An 18,729-nucleotide genomic window follows, 5' to 3' on the forward strand; every position below is an offset into this window, starting at 1 on the left:
AGTTAAGGAGGTAAAATCTAATTGTTAGTTTCCACTGAAAACATTTACCACTAAAATTAAATACATAAAGAATGTGCTAGAATTATATAAATGGGTAAATATATATGTTTTTAAATTTGTATACATTTTGGGAATTACTGTAGAAGCGAGGATACAAGACAGAACAAAGACGTATATATATATATATATATATATATATATAGGATATACGGTAGTATGCAATCTTTTTAATATGAAAGTTTATGTGAGCTGATCATCTAAATTTTTTAAAGGTTCTACAGCAGTAGGAAGTATAGTAAGAGAGAGGTGTTGAATATGATTGGTCACACTGAGTATCCAGTCATAACAGTGATTTTTTATGATGTAATTGAAATCTTCCGATCCTTGGCTGATAACTTTCATTTCAAACCCGAAAGAGGTCTTAAACAGATATTATCATAGTGAATATATTGAAACGACATATACTAATTTCTTTATGTTTCAGTAGTATGGTTTACACATAAAGTGTAATGATACTATACATTTTCAACCAATTAAAAGGCTAAAAAGGAGATCGGCCTCTCCTTTATTGTAAAAAAATTAGGTTTAAATACCGTTTTTATTATTAATTGTTAGAGTAATGATTTAGCAACAAAAAAAAGAGGAACTACGAAATTCTTTAAAAAACTCTGTTGAAATTATTACTAAAAAGTTGTAATTGGTTTAAAAACTTGTGAAGTTAAAAATATACCGAAATATTCCGTTTACCATTACCTATTCATAAAACTGAGGAAAATGTGTAATTAAAAACTTATTTTAGAGAAATTACGTCAAAAACAAATTAATATTGCTCCTGTTAAATCCACACATCACTCAACATATCTGTGACAGACACAAGATATGAAAGCCAATCTCGGCAGAGGGAATGTCAAAGGCATTGGAAGTATTTTAATCACTGACGGCATGCTCGTCTCGCGGCTTAATAATGGAGACTTTCGAAATGAGTGCGAGAAAAAACCTAATTGAGTTCTGCTCCCAAGATGTATTTTTGTTCATATAAGTTTTATACGGTTGCAATGACAGACGCAACGTAAATTTAATAAAGCATTCAAGTAGAAATTCATTAAAATATTTTAATAAAAGTTCTAAAAATGATAAATTTGATATTAGGTTCATCATATTAGGATATTAGGATCATTAAAGTCAATGTCATTAAAATTTGAACAGATTGCGGAACTGTTCCTTCCTTCATTTAAATGCTCAAAGAATCTGTAAGCAGGATTTAGTATTTATTTTATTATCATTAGCTAGCACAGGTTATTATAAAACGTTAACTAATTCCACCGTACCAAATAATGCTTATCTATAAGTTAAATTGAAACGACGATAGGAAAATTGGTCGGTAGACATATGCGAACATATGATGGAAAGTTTTCAAGGAAATTTCAAGATCATACCTAAGCAATTTTATTTTTGAAAAACCACGTCACAGTTATATAAGTAATAATAAATAAGATATAAACTGTTGATTATATGTTGCAGAAAAACATGACTCCTGATTCCAAGTGTCAGGTTTCAGACGCTAGACTAAGAGGAAGCTGAACTGGGTTCAGCACTTTCTACCATAGCTACTTAATGTGTAGAAAACTTCGTTGCTCAATCGTACTTGAAGATATTTCCTAAAACATCGTAGTGCACTCAATTGCCCACCCGTTGAGACAATTAAAATACCAATTAACCTACATTACAGAAAACCAGAGAGTTACTAGAACTGTAAGAGAATTTTATATTCGCTTATAATTGTGAGAAGTAGGTCTTTTAACCTCAACGAATTACTATTCAATTTAGTAAAAGGGTTAATATTATATTTGAAATTTTAGTTTCAAGAATATTACTATTATAGCGCTGCGAATTATTTTATCGTGCCTTTAAAAGTATGTTTCAGGTAGAACCACTTTTCTTTGCGTAACTAATTATGTGTAAAACAATATGAAAACATAGCTGCAATAAATATAGTGACATTAATTTTAGAACTTTAGATGTGAACACATTTATTTCTATCTCTTTAACTATTATCGAAATTTAAATGCATTTCAAATTTAAAATTACAGTGAGGTTAAAACCTATAGTTTATGAAAAAATAAATAGGATTTCAAGGTTTAACGTAAATGTAAAAAAAATTAATAAGTTTGTAGTTTTTGCGTTATTGAATAACTTACATACATAAAAATACATCTATAAAAACGTTTTATTTTAGTATTCGACGAAATAAAAATAAAATTAATATAATTTTAATTAATATAACACTACGGTGGATATTAATTTATTATAACGAACTTAAAATTGAATAATAATATTTGATAAGGAAAGGCCTACTGCATGCTACAGTGGCCACGATTTACATTAAAGAACGCCACGTTGATAACGAGATTATCGGATTACCCGCTCACAAAAGCTGATAAAAATGAACGAAACGCTGAGTGCAGGCTTTTGTTCTGGAAGCGAGCCCTTTATGTAATATCCATTAATGAATCAATAATTGTTCTACCTAGTCCTATACTTGGATAATATGGTAAAGAAACTGACTATATATATAATATATATATAATATATATATATATATATATATATATATAATATATATATATATAATATATATATATAATATAAAATATTATAAAAGTATAGATTAATAGGATAGGATAGGATGAAAAATTAATAATTAATTTTATATGTATTTTGAATTTTAAAAATATAGCGTGAAGAAGATATATATATATATATATATATCTTATATATAGAAAAATCTTGAGTCACGATGTATGTTGCCAATAAACTCCAAAACGACTGAACCAATTTCAATCAAATTTCACATGTATCCGTAATTTAGTCTAACTTAGAAGATAGGGTAGTTATTATCTGAATTATTCGCTTATGTCGTGAATATAAAACGAATAAAATGAAGAAAAGTTTCAAAGCGCCTGCACATTATAACCTGCAAATTACGAGATAGATACGTATATTAAACAGTGAAACACTATTTGAAGGCGCTAAGTTATGATGTATAATTGTCTAAACTAAATTTTTGGTTGAACTTAAAGGTTGAGTGGTAGACCACTTTGTAATAAAATACATTATGCATGTACAATACATTTTTGACATATTTTCTTGATCGTGACATCAAGGTAAAATCTACATCGGGGTTGGAAATATAATTTTATATATAAAAATCTTGAGTCACGATGTATGTTGCCAATAAACTCCAAAACGACTGAACCAATTTCAATCAAATTTTACATGTATCCGTAATTTAGTCTAACTTAGAAGATAGGATAGTTATTATCTGAATTATTCGCTTATGTCGTGAATATAAACGAATAAAATGAAGAAAAGTTTTCAAAGCGCCTGCACATTATAACTTGCAATTACGAGATAGATACGTATATTAAACAGTGAAACACTATTTGAAGGCGCTAAGTTATGATGTATAATTGTCTAAACTAAATTTTTGGTTGAACTTAAAGGTTGAGTGGTAGACCACTTTGTAATAAAATACATTATGCATGTACAATACATTTTTGACATATTTTCTTGATCGTGACATCAAGGTAAAATCTACATCGGGGTTGGAAATATAATTTACTTCAACCAGAAATGCTCATACGCGGGCAAAACTTACGAAAAGCGTGCGAAGCCGCGGGAAACAGCTAGTATATATATCTATATATATATATATATATATATATATATATATATATATCTTCTTTACGCTCTTTATAGAAAATTATAAAATGTATTGTAAAAAAATTACTTATTTTGCGAGCTGTTTACAGGACAAATGTTCAAATGCTCACTAACGCTCAGCCAAATCACATAGCTTGACATCACCAGCTTCGAACTCAGTGTTGCCTATACATAAATAATGAGGTTTCAAACGCAATGTCCATGGGTCAGATTGTTCTCAAGATATCGTGAAGACAGACAGACAGCGAAATGTTTCAAGCCCTTTTAAGTGACAGGCTTTGCTAACTCCCAAACAATAAACTTGTTTGTTTTAATTGATTTTAATTTCTTCAACAACGTAAAAGGAACTACATTTTTACTCGTATGTTACATAAATAAACATTATTTCTGAATTTTAAAGCGAAATATTGTTTTGGTAGTAGGTAATATTTATAGGGTATAATTAGTTTAATATGAGTTGTTATGAACGATTAGTTAAATTGCATTATACTGAAATTCGATTAACTGGAGATTTATATTAATTATTAGTGTTTCATACACAAGAAAAATACCTTCCCTCTCTTTATTTAGAGTGCTTTAATAGTTGTAAGATTCTTGATTATTTTTGGCGTTTAAAAACATGATTTACAAAATAAAGAAGTACGTGTCATGAGCAAGGTTTTCTGTTGTAACTAAAGTGTTAATGCTAGTGGTATGATACACTATAATTATTTAAAATAAATGCGTTATTTATCAACCTAATTAATTTAAAGTTTCAATGTGGTTTAGTGTTTCTGCATGATAACATTGCACAAAACTGCTCATAAAAACATTTATATTTTTGTTTTCCAAAATCACAAACATTTAATGTTTGTGATTTTGGAAAAGTTAAATTTATTTGAAACTTATGTGTTTCACTAATTACTGTAGAAAACTCGTATAAGGTAATTTTAAATATTATAAGAACGAGTGCAACAAAGAAAATTTGATAACAAAGGTTCGCGGAAAGCTTCAGTAGCCACTCTGTTTACACTAAAGAGCGCCACGTGATAACCAGATTATTGGATTACCCTCCCACAAAAGCTGATATTAAAAATGAATGAAATGCTGAGTACAGGCTTTTGTTCTGGGAAGTGGAAGTCGTTTTAGTTAATCTTCATTAATTAATCAGTAAACATTCTGGTACTGTGCTCGATTATATTAAAGGAATTGTATGTGAAAAATATCAAATTTCATATTTCCATGCCATATACAGTATATATTGAAAATAGAGAGTAATAAAATTGATTTTTTTTATTTAAAAACAAAATAATATTAATTTTTAACAAAATGATGTTATTAAAACAGCGTGATAAAACCATTTATATTTAAATTTTATTGTTTTTCAGGAGGGAAAAAGCTATTAGAAAATAGGTGTTTTTTTATGTATTTATCCAAGTGTCCAATAATCTCATCACTTACCTTCTCAACCCAGCCAAACAATTTAAGAAAAGCTTTTACGCCGGCTTTACCTCAGACTCTTACTTATATGCACCAGACCAAAATACTCACCCGGCGGAAAGCCTTTGTACTCAAAAGTCAGGATCACTTCTCCTACTGGATAAACAATAGTTCATAATAAATACTAGTTTATGAACTAGTAGTTTATTCCAGTATGGCCCAATTTGACTGAGAATGTTTTGAATCAGTAGCCTATAACAGGTAAAGAATTCCAAACTAACAATATGTACATATTTTATGTATCTCTTACAAATTCTTACAGCAATTTTTACTTCAAATTGTATTATATATTGTATTTACGGTTTTTTATTTATGTTGTGTTTCGTTTAAACAATAACATTTAAAGTCCTCTTAAAAATTAAATCAAAGATACATTTTATGTTTTGGAAAATAAAAAATACTGGGTAAGATATGTAAATCCACGAGTAAAACTATAACTCTCTTTTAAAATAGTTTATATTTCAAATAAAAAAAAAACATTCTGTGCTAACTGAATATAATTATTTTTAAAATAGTCATCAAATTTATTTTAAATAAATGTATAATTATTTACATTCAGACTCCTGTGGTGTCTCTAGGTCGCGTTATTTTTATTATGTTTCTTATTTCTTTTTCTGAGTCCACAAAAACGTTAACATCCATAATAATTAAAGTGTAATTAACTTATTTCTCATAAAAAGGCCTTTTCAATGTAGTATATTTGTGCTGCAGTCCACTAATCCTCCCGTCCAAGCCATTCATCGTTAATTTCAGGAGAGCTTTCTATCACAGAATGGTGACCGTTATCTAAACTCGCTTTAATAAGGTATTTCTTCCTGCGGCTGGTATTAGTACAAGTTTTATAAATATTTATTACAGGTGGTTTATGTTAAGAGAGCGGATGATCTTCAGCGATTACTTAAATGCATTTATGCGTAATAGGTAAAACTGATAATATCTGGATCGGATTTATAAATTTTATGCTTTCATAATTATTGTTAAAAATTAATAAAAATTAAAACCTAACTAGATATGTTTGTTTGATAAATAATGCTTCTTTAACTCTCTCCAGTAACCAGTGTAGTACGGTTCATATACTAACCGTTGGTTGCTCAATCCCAGTATGCAGGTATTCCATGTTTTAGGTCCAAGTCAGTTTTTAATTCAACCAAGAATTTTGTAAGTCAACCATTCACTTCCAGCGACGAAATACACATATATGTTTTAACTGTGTATCTAGTTTTGTTCTTCCTCTAAACTAAAACTTTTCCCTAGTTAAAGTGTTTATGAAGATCAAATTGTGTATTAGTACTTATTAATAATGCGTACGTATTAAAAACTGCAGTGATTAAATAGTTTTGATGTACTGGACAGACTGTACACGAAAATGTCACAACCCTCATTAAAATATTACTTTATTAAAACCCAATATTTTTCTTACTAAAATGTTCAAAACGATAGTAAGGCAAAAGATATAAAACATTAGTGAGCCAATTGTGTAGGTTATAATACAAGATTCCATTGAAATTGTAAAACTTCTCGCACTCAAAATTACAACCATCTTACCACTTGACAGGCCCAATAGTAGGAACACTTTCTTCATTTGTGATCAAGAACATTGTAATGACATCTGTTATCTAGCATGTAGAGGCAAGGTCTCGTAATTCGTGGATATCTTTACTATTTTTATTAATTTTTTATTGCAATCATGTGCGTAATATTGGTTCATGTGCGTAATTTTTATTGTTAAGACCGTTTTATAGCTTACAAACAATAACATTTTTCATTGCAATTTTGTTTACCCCTGAATATTGAGATATTGGATTCTTTTTATATATTAAAGGCACCTAATATTTCTTTTAAAATAATAAGAAATTTCATGCTTTATTTTACAGCATACTTCATTGTATTCCAAAACTCCAGTATGGAGGAATAATTTATAGTGAAATTTTAAATAGACAACTTTATGTTCTTAAATCGGTGTAGTGATAAATTAAAGTTCAAAATTTCTAATTCCAAGGTAATTATTAATTTTCTAGTTTAAATTATAACTATTATTACCGTAATTTCGCATAAAAGCTGACAGAAAAACTGTGAAATTCTGGTCCGGGCTTTCTCTTGCGAAGAATAAATTCACCTCCACTAATTGATTAGTAATTAAATCTAAGTGGAATATTTTATTTACATCATAGTAGAGTGAATTTTATGGAAGGATAGTTGAAAAATAATAATAACAACGGCTTCATAATTTTAAAAACCGCCAATTAATAAATTCTGCAACAATGGAGCAATGGACAATTATGATGTTAGTTACTGATTGCTACTTCAACTGTGACCAATTAGCTTACTCTCTTTGCATTCTCCGAGTTCCATATATCCTTTATTTATATATTTATTTTTAAATTTATATACTTTACTTTCAATAACACTACGAACTAAATATATGCAATTTTTTATAGGCGTCTGGAACATCGTAACATGTAAATGTCTTACCATACTTCAGTAATAGCACCTGAAGGTATCCAGATATCAAAAAGAAAAATAATAAATGTATAAATATAAAAATAATAATAATAAAAGTTGATAGATAAATTTATTTCAGTGCACTTTTCCATGTACCCTTCATAGCTCAAAGGAGCTTTAATTATTTGAATACTACGAAGAAACCAAAATTAATTTTTTTTAAATTTAATTGTTATGAATCCAGAAATGTCTCATGCACAGTCATTGAGTTTTGCTTGAAATTTTAATTATACATAAACAACCATCTACAACCATTTACTTTGTCTGCGTGTCTCTAAAGCATGTCACTCCGTAGGCTGAGAAAAGTTTTATTTTGTCTACCAGAGGGTTGTATGATTTTCTTCTGTATGTACTCTGTCGGCAGATATCTCGTAAATGAAAGTATTTATAATATAAATACTTAATATATAATATAATATAATAACTTAATAATATAATATAAAATATATTATATTTTAATATTAGTACGTAACTTCAGCGCAATATACTACGCAACATGTCATGTGGTGTAAACTGTATTAGCCGTGATAACATGCAGGCTGTATATGTTACTATGTCCCATGTAAAAATATCATATTATTGTACTCAGTATGTAACAAATTTATTTTACGAGTTTTCCGTTGGTATCATGACTACTAATAAGACAAATGTAAAAACGTTCGCTACTAGCCCAACCCTAAGTGGAAAATTGAGTTAATTATTCTTCTACTTTTATGGATTATGGACTTTCATGGAACTCAATTGAACTTAATGTTGCTTTATACAAATGAAGCTTCATGCCCATATTATAGTCTATAGGTGTTTCCGTTCTCAAGATATCGTAACAGACATTTAAACAGACAGATATAAATTTAGTTTTTCCAAACCATACGCTAAAGATCAAGTAAAAAGGTCTTTAATATAGTGACTATACAGATGCACGAATACTAACTTATATCATATAAGATTCTTTTACGTTCTTTGAAGGAAGAAGGCAACCCCTGTAAATGTCTGTTAAACTTCTCTCCATGAAGTAAAGTTAATTTATCAATAACTTTTAAAACATTAAATATTTCGGAATTAATTACAAACTTTGCAATATAGTACTAAAATACACAATATAATTAGTAATAATGTTATTATTATTTATGGAACAACAGTAAAATTAAAATGAAAATCAGAGATTGAAGTAATTTAAAAGTTCTTTTTATTTACACCTAATTTGAAACTTTATACTGCCTCATGACAGTGAGATATTTTCTTGTTAGGAAATAACAGTTAATGAGCACTGGCTTTTAATTGGGACCACTAATTATCCTTCTGTCACCAAAGTAGGTGAAGTGACTCAGCTGCATAGCGCAACTAATTAGTTGTTTATTCCGTGATTGTGATCCTAATGGGATACCTTATGACGTTATAACGCTACATTCAGACGGTCGGAAACAGCATATATCCATTTCGTGTAATCAATATGTTATTTTATTGTTGTACCCTTGTTATCACGTTTTATGCTGACAGACTAGAAATAATAATGATTCATGATAATGCATTTGGACTATTCATAGCAAAGTTATTAAGGAAGATGGTAAGATTAAGTAACGTCTGTTTCTCTAGCACGATGCTGAAATAATGAAATATATGACTCACAATTTCAGTATTCATGTAAGTCCTCGCTTGGTAAGTAAGTTGCATATCTTTGAAAAAAGAACTAAACCAGTGCTGGAAAATAAATATTGAATCATTATTACATAACTACAATTAACTTTGATGCTGTCCAAGCAATACCACTATAGCACTAAAAAAATATCAAAGCACTCTATCAAATATCTCTATAAATATCAATATTTTCTAGTAGAGACAAGAAATCATCTTTCGTTATAATTTTATTACTGTGCTGAAACTGTCAGTAAAATACACCAAGCTGAGCACATTTGTCTTTTATAGTTATTATTATAATAAAAAATACTTACATGACTTTCTGTTTGAAAAAATTTGGCATTTGGTTATGTTGGTTATTGACTAACTAATCATAATTTTTTTAGTCACTCAGAGTTTAAAAAAACGGGTACATACACAAATAAAGAAAAGAAAGAAGAAAAATGGGAAAGAAAGGGTTAAAACATACATACCCAAAAGCTGCTTGGAGTCTAGTCCAGGCTTTGTCACTGCAGAGAATATCCCGAGCAAAAATCACGAGTACGAGAAAACACAATCACACCGGCTCAATACCACCCGCATTTGAGGAAGAGGATAGATTCAAATCCTCAAAAATAAAATTATTAATAAAATGAACAACGGCCTGCGAGGGTTAATATTCAGAAACTATCGTTCTGTGTCTCCCAGTACGGGGTTTATTTATTTATTTTGGTATCTCTGTCCCTAGTCTTATACTTATGTAACCTAGCCACCCATCATGGCATTGTTAGGCATACAAAACAACGCTGTTTATAAGACGAAAGACAAATTCAACAGTGCAATTCTCATTCTTACTCTAATAACTCTTCAAGTTAAAAGTGTGCGGTTTTACGGATAGCTTATTTTTGTACTTTTGGGTGAATCTCATGCTTTAATTATTATTAGAACATGCTTCCCATAGTACCGGCCCTTAGTTGATTTAAGAATACGAAAATCAAGTGGTAGTACGTTTCTTGAGAATCTAAATAAAGCAAGTATTTGGAAAGGATCTAAAAAACATAAATGGCTCAGGAGATTTTGGCCCAAACTTGATTGACGCGGTCATTCTTGGTCATTCCTCGATCAAAGTATTGAGAATTTGTAAATTTTATCAGGGAAAATTTTTGAATGAAAAGGTGAATCGATAGATCTAAATCTACTATTAAAGATAACTATTGGAATGGGTAGAGATTGATAACCTTGAGTAACGCTTATATAATAAGTGTTGGTTTTATCTTTATGTCATAAAAATAAATTATCTACATAGTAACGTTGGGTTTTAAGTAAATCGGCTACTATAGAGCACAGAATTTATGATAGTAGGCTGCCAGTGTTGTATGCCTTTATGTTAGCCATACAGTCGATATAAACTACCAATTACTCTATTATCAGGAACTGCCACCGTTCACCCAGCAGTGGTCTACACTACTCATTTGGTCTTCTATCAAACTATTAAATAATTTTACATACTATTGTTACAAAAAGAGTACTATAATATTACACATTGAATATAATTATAACCTGCATTATTTTATTTTTGTGTACGTACATTTTTATGGGTATTTTTCTCACGAATGGTATCGCAAAATCTAAATGGTATTATAACCACAGTTTACTATTCCATATTCAATCCTATCTTGTTTTTAATGGCCCTTCATTGATATATTAAAACTACGTTATTCTATATTTATTTCTTCAGCAGGTCTGTGTTAAGAATATTATTTAAAATATTAAAAGATAGTTCTTAAACATGAAGTAACTAGACTGAATGTATTAATCTTTCACATATCATTCATAATCTAGATGTTCATAAGTAGAGAAATACGATGTAGTTTGATCCATTAACAACAATTTTATATCCTGAGAGTTGATAATCAAGTGCACTTTATGATTACAAGTTATTATTTTATTTTATAATAAATATTTCCTAAGAAAGAATGATATGCTACCGAGCCTACTTTGGTGGATAACTAAATGAGAAAATATCTGAAGGGTTACAAATGTAAATACAATTTTTCTCAGAAAATAATTTTTCTAGCTTGATATACTTAAACCCGACCATCGGGCACATAAATAATTGTTACATTATGGTCAAAAACTAGATAAAGTGACGGGATGTTTAACAATTTGAGGGTAAATTTCGTAATCAGTTATGTAGCTTATTAGGTTGAATCAAATTACGTCATAGTAACTAAATAAATTCCAGAAAAACAATTGAATTCTTATTTTAAATAGTATACTTTAGTTTGTGTCCATGAACACGATTGATCCAATCGTAGTCATTACAAAATAAAGAACTTTACTATAATATGAATGGAACTACTTATTGGAATATAATGGATCTATATTTCGTTGTTTGGGTAATTAGGTTACCCGTAATTGCACCATCAATTTTATTATCTCATTGTACTCGGCTCTAAGAACCCTTGGAATTGTAATAAATTATTGTGCCTGCTAAATGGAACGTAATAAATAAAATAAATGGTACAGTACGGTAAAAGTTTCTGTTTTTTCTGTGTACAATCACATTTTAACCCCTACGGAATTTATACCCCGGAGCCTTAATTTATAGCTAATCAATTATTGTGTTGTACTTCTGGCATATGCCATCGTTTAATTATATATATAAACTAGAACTGATACATTTTAAAGTAAGAAATATAATACATTTATCAAGTTGATAGCTAACTCACTGCATTACTGCATTCTTGATTAAAAATGAACAAATCAAACAAAAGTTTTGTGTCATGCAAATGTGACGAATCACATGGGTGTCTTTTACCCTTGGTCATGTATATAAAACGTTTAGTTTATGACACTAACGCCAGTCATAATAGGTCTGATCGCAAAGGTCAACCACTGATAACCGAGTAGAGGCTAAGGTAATGACTATCGTGAGTGAATTGCAAGGTCAAGTTCATTGTTGGGGTCAATAAGACCAAGGGGCGCGGAGTTACTGAAATAGACGTACTACGTGATAAATGTTCACAATTTGATGGAGTCTCGGTACGTTTTTGAGACTAGGGGGCGGAGCATTCTTTTATAAAATACGCCTTGTGGATGGATATTGTTTCAGCTAAAAATGACATGAATATTCTACAGGACCAGTTATTATAGCTGATAACCAGTTTTAGAGCCAGGAGGCGTGTGCCTCCAGACCAAAACATTGTATGTACAAATACAAAAGATGACTTGCGTTTAAATATATTTTCACTTTAATTTGTCCGATCGTCCTATATGATAAATATTAACGAAAGGGGTTATTAGGATCAAATACAACTACTCTAAATAATGTGTGGTTGGTTCATATATTCTATAGAACAAATAATATTTAGGAATTGCTCACATCTGGCTTTAGAGCTATGGAGGTGGAAGTCCCAGGCCAAAAACTTTTTATCTACAAGTACAGTAAAAGTCTTGCGGTTAGGACATATTGTAATCATATTGTGTACGGACGTGTACATGGTAAATGTCAAATGAGGAAGGTTTTTCAATGTCTTCTGACCCAAGTGGGCGGAGGACCAAATGTATTACACGTACATTATTCTAAGCACCATGTTGTTGGATCAATGTTAACCATAATATTGACAATGTTCGTCCTATATAATAAAACGAAATTTTATGAATGAATGTCTACTTACATACTAAGATTACAAATAATGCTATTGAATTCTTATTTCACCCTCTATTGCATCAAATCCACTATTAAAAGCCTTTTAAGTCTCAGTAACTGGATTACTGTCTTTAAAGTAAGCTCTGTTCTTCCAGAGGCAAAATGGTATTGTCACTTTCCTGGAATGAAAAAATTACTCCATCAAAATAATTTTATTTAGGTCTTAAAGAATAAAGAAACCGTTTAAATATAAACCACTTTAAATTAGCTTGTTTAAGAAGTAATCCGTAGAAATCACTGTTAATCGTGTCCCTTTGATAATTTCAATAGTTCTTAGAATTGTTTTAATAATTATATTTTATCAGGCATTTCTTACAAGTTATCTACACTTAAGATGACTAAAAATCCGTATATGTTTTTACAGCTTCATTAAATTTTATACTTTTCTGGTAAAATTTTAAAGAGTGGATTGATGGGAAGAAAAACTTTATAGAAGTACGAATTCCTATATCACTAGCAAATAATTTATCAATTACACATTATTTTTGAAAGCAGTCTCCTTCAAGTGTAATTATAATTTATTTATTTTGCCTGTTAGTGTCACAATTGACGAATTAAAGGCTTTTGCGTGTTCAGTTCATTCTACGATTGTAAATAAGAGAATTTAACGGTGTTTTGGGTGCTTTTGCCTATCATTTATTCTTTTCCTTTTCTATTCGTATGTTTATTTTCTCACATTTCATTTTTTTAATTTGCAATATTAAAATTAGTTCCTAGATATTCCACAAGCAAATGTATTCGATGAAATAACCTCACATTCATCACTCATCCCCTAACACACAAGTATTCTAGCCAATCTACAGGACCAAACAGACACTTGGAAAGACAGACAGGAAGACTACCATGCATGAAATAAATTTTTAAATCTCTCAACGGTATCGAACGTAAAATTATACAAGCTTACTAAATGCTAAGTTACAAAGACTCCACCCCTATGGATGTTCATGCACTATCACAAACCTCAAATATTATATGCAGAAATGAAGTTTCATGCCACTTTAAAAAATCTTCTTGCCACTTTAAATCTCTATGTATTTAACAAATAATACATTTAATTTTTTTATTGAGTTTTATATCAGTCTTTAAATAATGATAGACTTGATCAAGTCACTTATAAAGCTAGTCACTATTTTATGTATTAAGATAGCTAGTCTACATGTGTTAATATGACAAATGTCTCTTATGGCACCATTATTTTTTCTTATTTATTTATTCTGGTATTTTCTCGTTGTCATCGTAGTTAAACATAAAACTAATGTAACAATATTTGCTAACGCTTACAAAATATCATACAGTAACATGTACAACACAAACTCGATTTTTTTTTATATAGAAATGAAGCATCATACAAAATTTCAAGTCTGTAGCTTAGGTCGTCCGCCAGATAGCGTGCGGGCAAACATACAAATATATGTTTCTCTGGCTTTGCTAACGATCAACTCATCAGATCTATGGGAGAACTATCGTTCAGGCGGGTTCTTAATATGAAAGCGAGCATTCCTACTGACCTACTGTGGTGTTCTTGCCATACAGGTGAAACTTTAAATCAGGTCTACCAATGATAAAGGAGTCGTTAGTGAACTTTGCGCAATTTATTTTTTTCCAGCGATACCTTACCAGTGCAACAGTTAAAAGGGAGGATTAGCATGTTGATATTGTTAAGACAAGGTATGAACCTTAAAAATTAAGAAATAATGCAGCTGATAAGATAAATATACGTTCGCAAAGAAAAAATCCTTTATCTACACACGACCCTCTGCCTGTAATATAAACTGTGATAACAACTGAGATAAATATCTTGCAATATTAACCAATGTATATTGTATATCCCAGTTATCACAGTCCTTGCGAATCAGAGACAGAGAAGATTCATGAGGAGAAGCAGTTCATCTATCAAAGTGAACATTATTGACAGCACCCCGGAAATTATTGACGTCACTGTGTTTGATCAAAGCATTAATCTTTCACACATTTCTTCATTATATGTCCTCGAAGCGTGTTATAAATACAGTCTTAAGTTGTATTTTTAGTTGTGACAGTATTTTTTTTAATTACTGTCAAACGGCTTGTTCGTCATAAATTAATTAATTATTTTGCTTTCATTTTTTGTAATAAGTTTTCTAGTTGCTTAGTCTTCTATTAAAACTGTTCTTCTTCTAATGTTGTATTTATTAGTGGCTATAATGCAATTAAAATTCTAGAAACAGTTACAAAAAGCCAAATAAATTCAACGCACTACCAGGCATTAGAGACATTTTAAAATAAAAGTTTACGCAGTTTTATAATTTGATCCATGAAAAAGGAAGAATATCAAAAGTTCACATATTACAGTATGGTTTTTATTCAATCATGATGTCAGCAAACTATAATTTTTAATTAACGATTATTTAAGAAAATTACACGTAATTTAATGATTTTAAAAATATTGTAAAATAAAAATTGTTTTATAAATATCAAGCGTGAAACTCCCTCCAATTATCTTTCATGTATAAAGCGTAAACTGTTTCTATCTATCAGCGGTTTCTATTTGGTTCTGAATATAAGATTCTGTTTCAAATATCTGACACTTCTTGTGCATTATCTACTTTTTTTGCCTTTCAAAAATCTGTTTTTTTCACTAAGACCAGAACTTTAATTACAGTTTTAATATTTATTCAAACAGAAAACCGATTGCACCCAATGAAAGAATATTTCCATAAGTTATAGATTATTAAAAATTATTTACTTATGATATACTTTTCTATGGTTTTCGTTTCTCGTTTTCTGTCTAATCAGTGATGCTCTTTATATAGAGAAATATAGCAGATAAGCAAAACATGTCACTTGAAACATATAAATAATTGCTGAGGATCTTTCATTATAACTATTCTACTTAGAACAACTAATAAGACTGACATAGAAGATATCTTTCAACAACACTACAATCAACGCATGCTTGTACTCTAACCTATGATAAAAGCATTACACAGAAAAATCAAAGTTAGATCGACCGTTTAATTGACTCCGGTTGTACCTCGTCTAATCAATGTACCGGTCACGGTGGACATCGGTTCTTGTTAAACTTCAACTACGTGATAACTTCAGTCAATTGTAGAAGTTTTGTTCTTGATGTAATATTCGATTGCACAATCGTTCGCTTATTAAATTAAAAGGTTAGTTATTAAGTTTTAGTAATTTTAACTTTTAAAATAATTTATGATTGGATTGTAGAACATAGTTTCCACCATTTATTATTTTAAAATCAGAGCTTAATATAAGTTGATTGTAAAACCTATTTAGAAAACCCCAGGTACATACGGATCAAAGTAAAAGTTACATGTTTAATAATTTTCGTTAACTAGGCATTTTAAATCGATAGTATCAGACGCTTATATTAGGCTCTTAGTTAACTATTGTTCCACAATGGAATCAATTGTCATTATTGATGAAACAGACATCAATCTTGAAAGCCGAGATGTAATTAGCGCGGTGTTGGTTGAAAGCTTTATGGTGCTGTCTTAATCATTATATTAAACTCATCCTATAAATCAGCTAATGTTAAACTGATGTTGTTACTTAGATTGGTAAAACTACCATATGTAAAGTCATTATGTAACTTATGAATATCAAATATAATATAAAACTATTTTGACCAATGTGTCCTTTAACTAGTACTAACCGAGGATTTCAGTGCCAATTGGCATTCAACAAGCATACAACCAAATTTTATGATACAAGAAAATTCCTAATGGGAGTTTAAAAAACCGTACTGTTAGGAGTCGATAAGGACTTTGCAGAAGGAATTAAAAAATAAATGAGCTATATCTTCATTTTCGGATCAATGCTGTTTTAGTTTTACGCAATGAAATAAAAAACACACAAATAAGTAATATCGCCGTCAGCTAATTAGTTAAAAATGGCGAGAGATTATACCTTAGAGAAATCAGAGTGTTAATTTTCATCATTCTCAAAACGTGAATGTAACACGTGTCACTGAAAGTGTTGTATCACTAAACAATTGCAAATGTCTGAAAAATCCTGTTTCCTTCACAATTTTGAATAAAAAAAGGATACTACTTTGGTGGTTACTCCTACCAAAACTTGAGTATTTATTAGGGTAAATAGCTCTCAATCATGTGAAAAAATCTCTTTAAATATCTTGATTAAAAAGGTATGGATAAAATCAAAGAACTTTAAATAGACATATTATGTAGAGTCTCAACTGGAGTGGTGAATTGAATGTGGCTGCTTCAACTTAAGAGGCATCCACTCGTTTCAAGCCGTCCATCCGGTAGAGAGCAGCTTGCTCATATATGTCATATATTACTCCGGTATACAGGGTGTCCCGTAACTCTCTGGACAAAGGTATACCACGTGATTTCTCAGTTCAAGATAAACATATTTCACCATATAACACTAGTGTCTCTGAGCTTAGTTTCCGATCTGACTGTCTGTTATGTGTTTTTATGTAACTTATTAAATTATACCAAAATTTAGATTAAATTTTTGAAATATCAACACAAGTTACTGAAGATTTATTATCAATTAAATTTTTGTGTTAACAACATGGCGTCACGACACATTCAAACACGTAGAACTGTGTACAATTAAGTGTGGTTATCGTGGGTGTTCACCCTGCACTGTATATTACCTCATGATATATCATTGTAATTAAAATTCCAAACATAGCTCGGCAATATTTGAACGCAAAAAATTACTATGCAGTGGATTCAATTTTATTCAATAAATGTAATAACCTTAGATATATTGGGCCTAGAATTTTCCTTTCATCTTTTTTACTTCACTTCCTTTAAAATATAGAATATTTTGGGCTAGTTAGAAGGAGATCCTGGAATTTAACCTGTCGTGTTTAGAGACAAGTTTGCTGTACAGGTTTAACAACCCAACATAATATTGTTAATCAAATAATTATAAACTCATTCGAGTGGTCTAGAATGTAAGGTCAAAGTTTGCAAGTCTTCAGGAATAGAATATTCAGTGAGGTCACATTTACATGTAAATAGCGCATGCTATAATTTATTGCTTCAGTATTCCGAATTTATTAAAGGACTATAAATTCTTGTTCATAATATATTTAGTTTAATTTACTCGACCTCTAATTAGCGACATCTAGGAAACCGACCAGATGGATATCCTCTTACCTCGAGCCATATAAACTCAAGCTAGAAAACCGGAACGTTGGTTATTATTAAACATTGCTTTCCTTTAGTTTACAATCTTACAGCTATGTAAAACTATAATGTAAATTACTAACGGAAATTTTTTCTTAATAATTTGTTGACTTTATATAATGAAAATACGTTTAATAATGATTACACCAAACACATTTATTTACTATACAATTTGTAAATAGCAATATTAGACATTATTACAACAAATATTTATACGTTAAAATAAGTTCTCCTATACAATCTAAACCGTGTGGAAACTGACTTCAAAAATATTTTTTAAGTAAACATCGCGATTTTTTTTTCGATTACACAAAAGAGTTCAAGAAAATGCATTACTTGGAAAATTTAAATCTGAAAGTGCCACTGGAGTAGAAGAAGGTATAGGTTTCAATAAAGCTCAGATGAACTGCAAGTCTCCTTGGACATGGCTTCGAGCCAAATGGTACTCAACACGTAACAAATCAATACTTTCAGTGGTTATAGAGTAAGCACTACTTGTAGAACCGTAATCTAACAGTAACACTGGAG

This window comes from Homalodisca vitripennis, chromosome 1 (assembly GCF_021130785.1).
Source record: "Homalodisca vitripennis isolate AUS2020 chromosome 1, UT_GWSS_2.1, whole genome shotgun sequence".
NCBI classification, from domain to species: Eukaryota; Metazoa; Arthropoda; class Insecta; order Hemiptera; family Cicadellidae; genus Homalodisca; species Homalodisca vitripennis.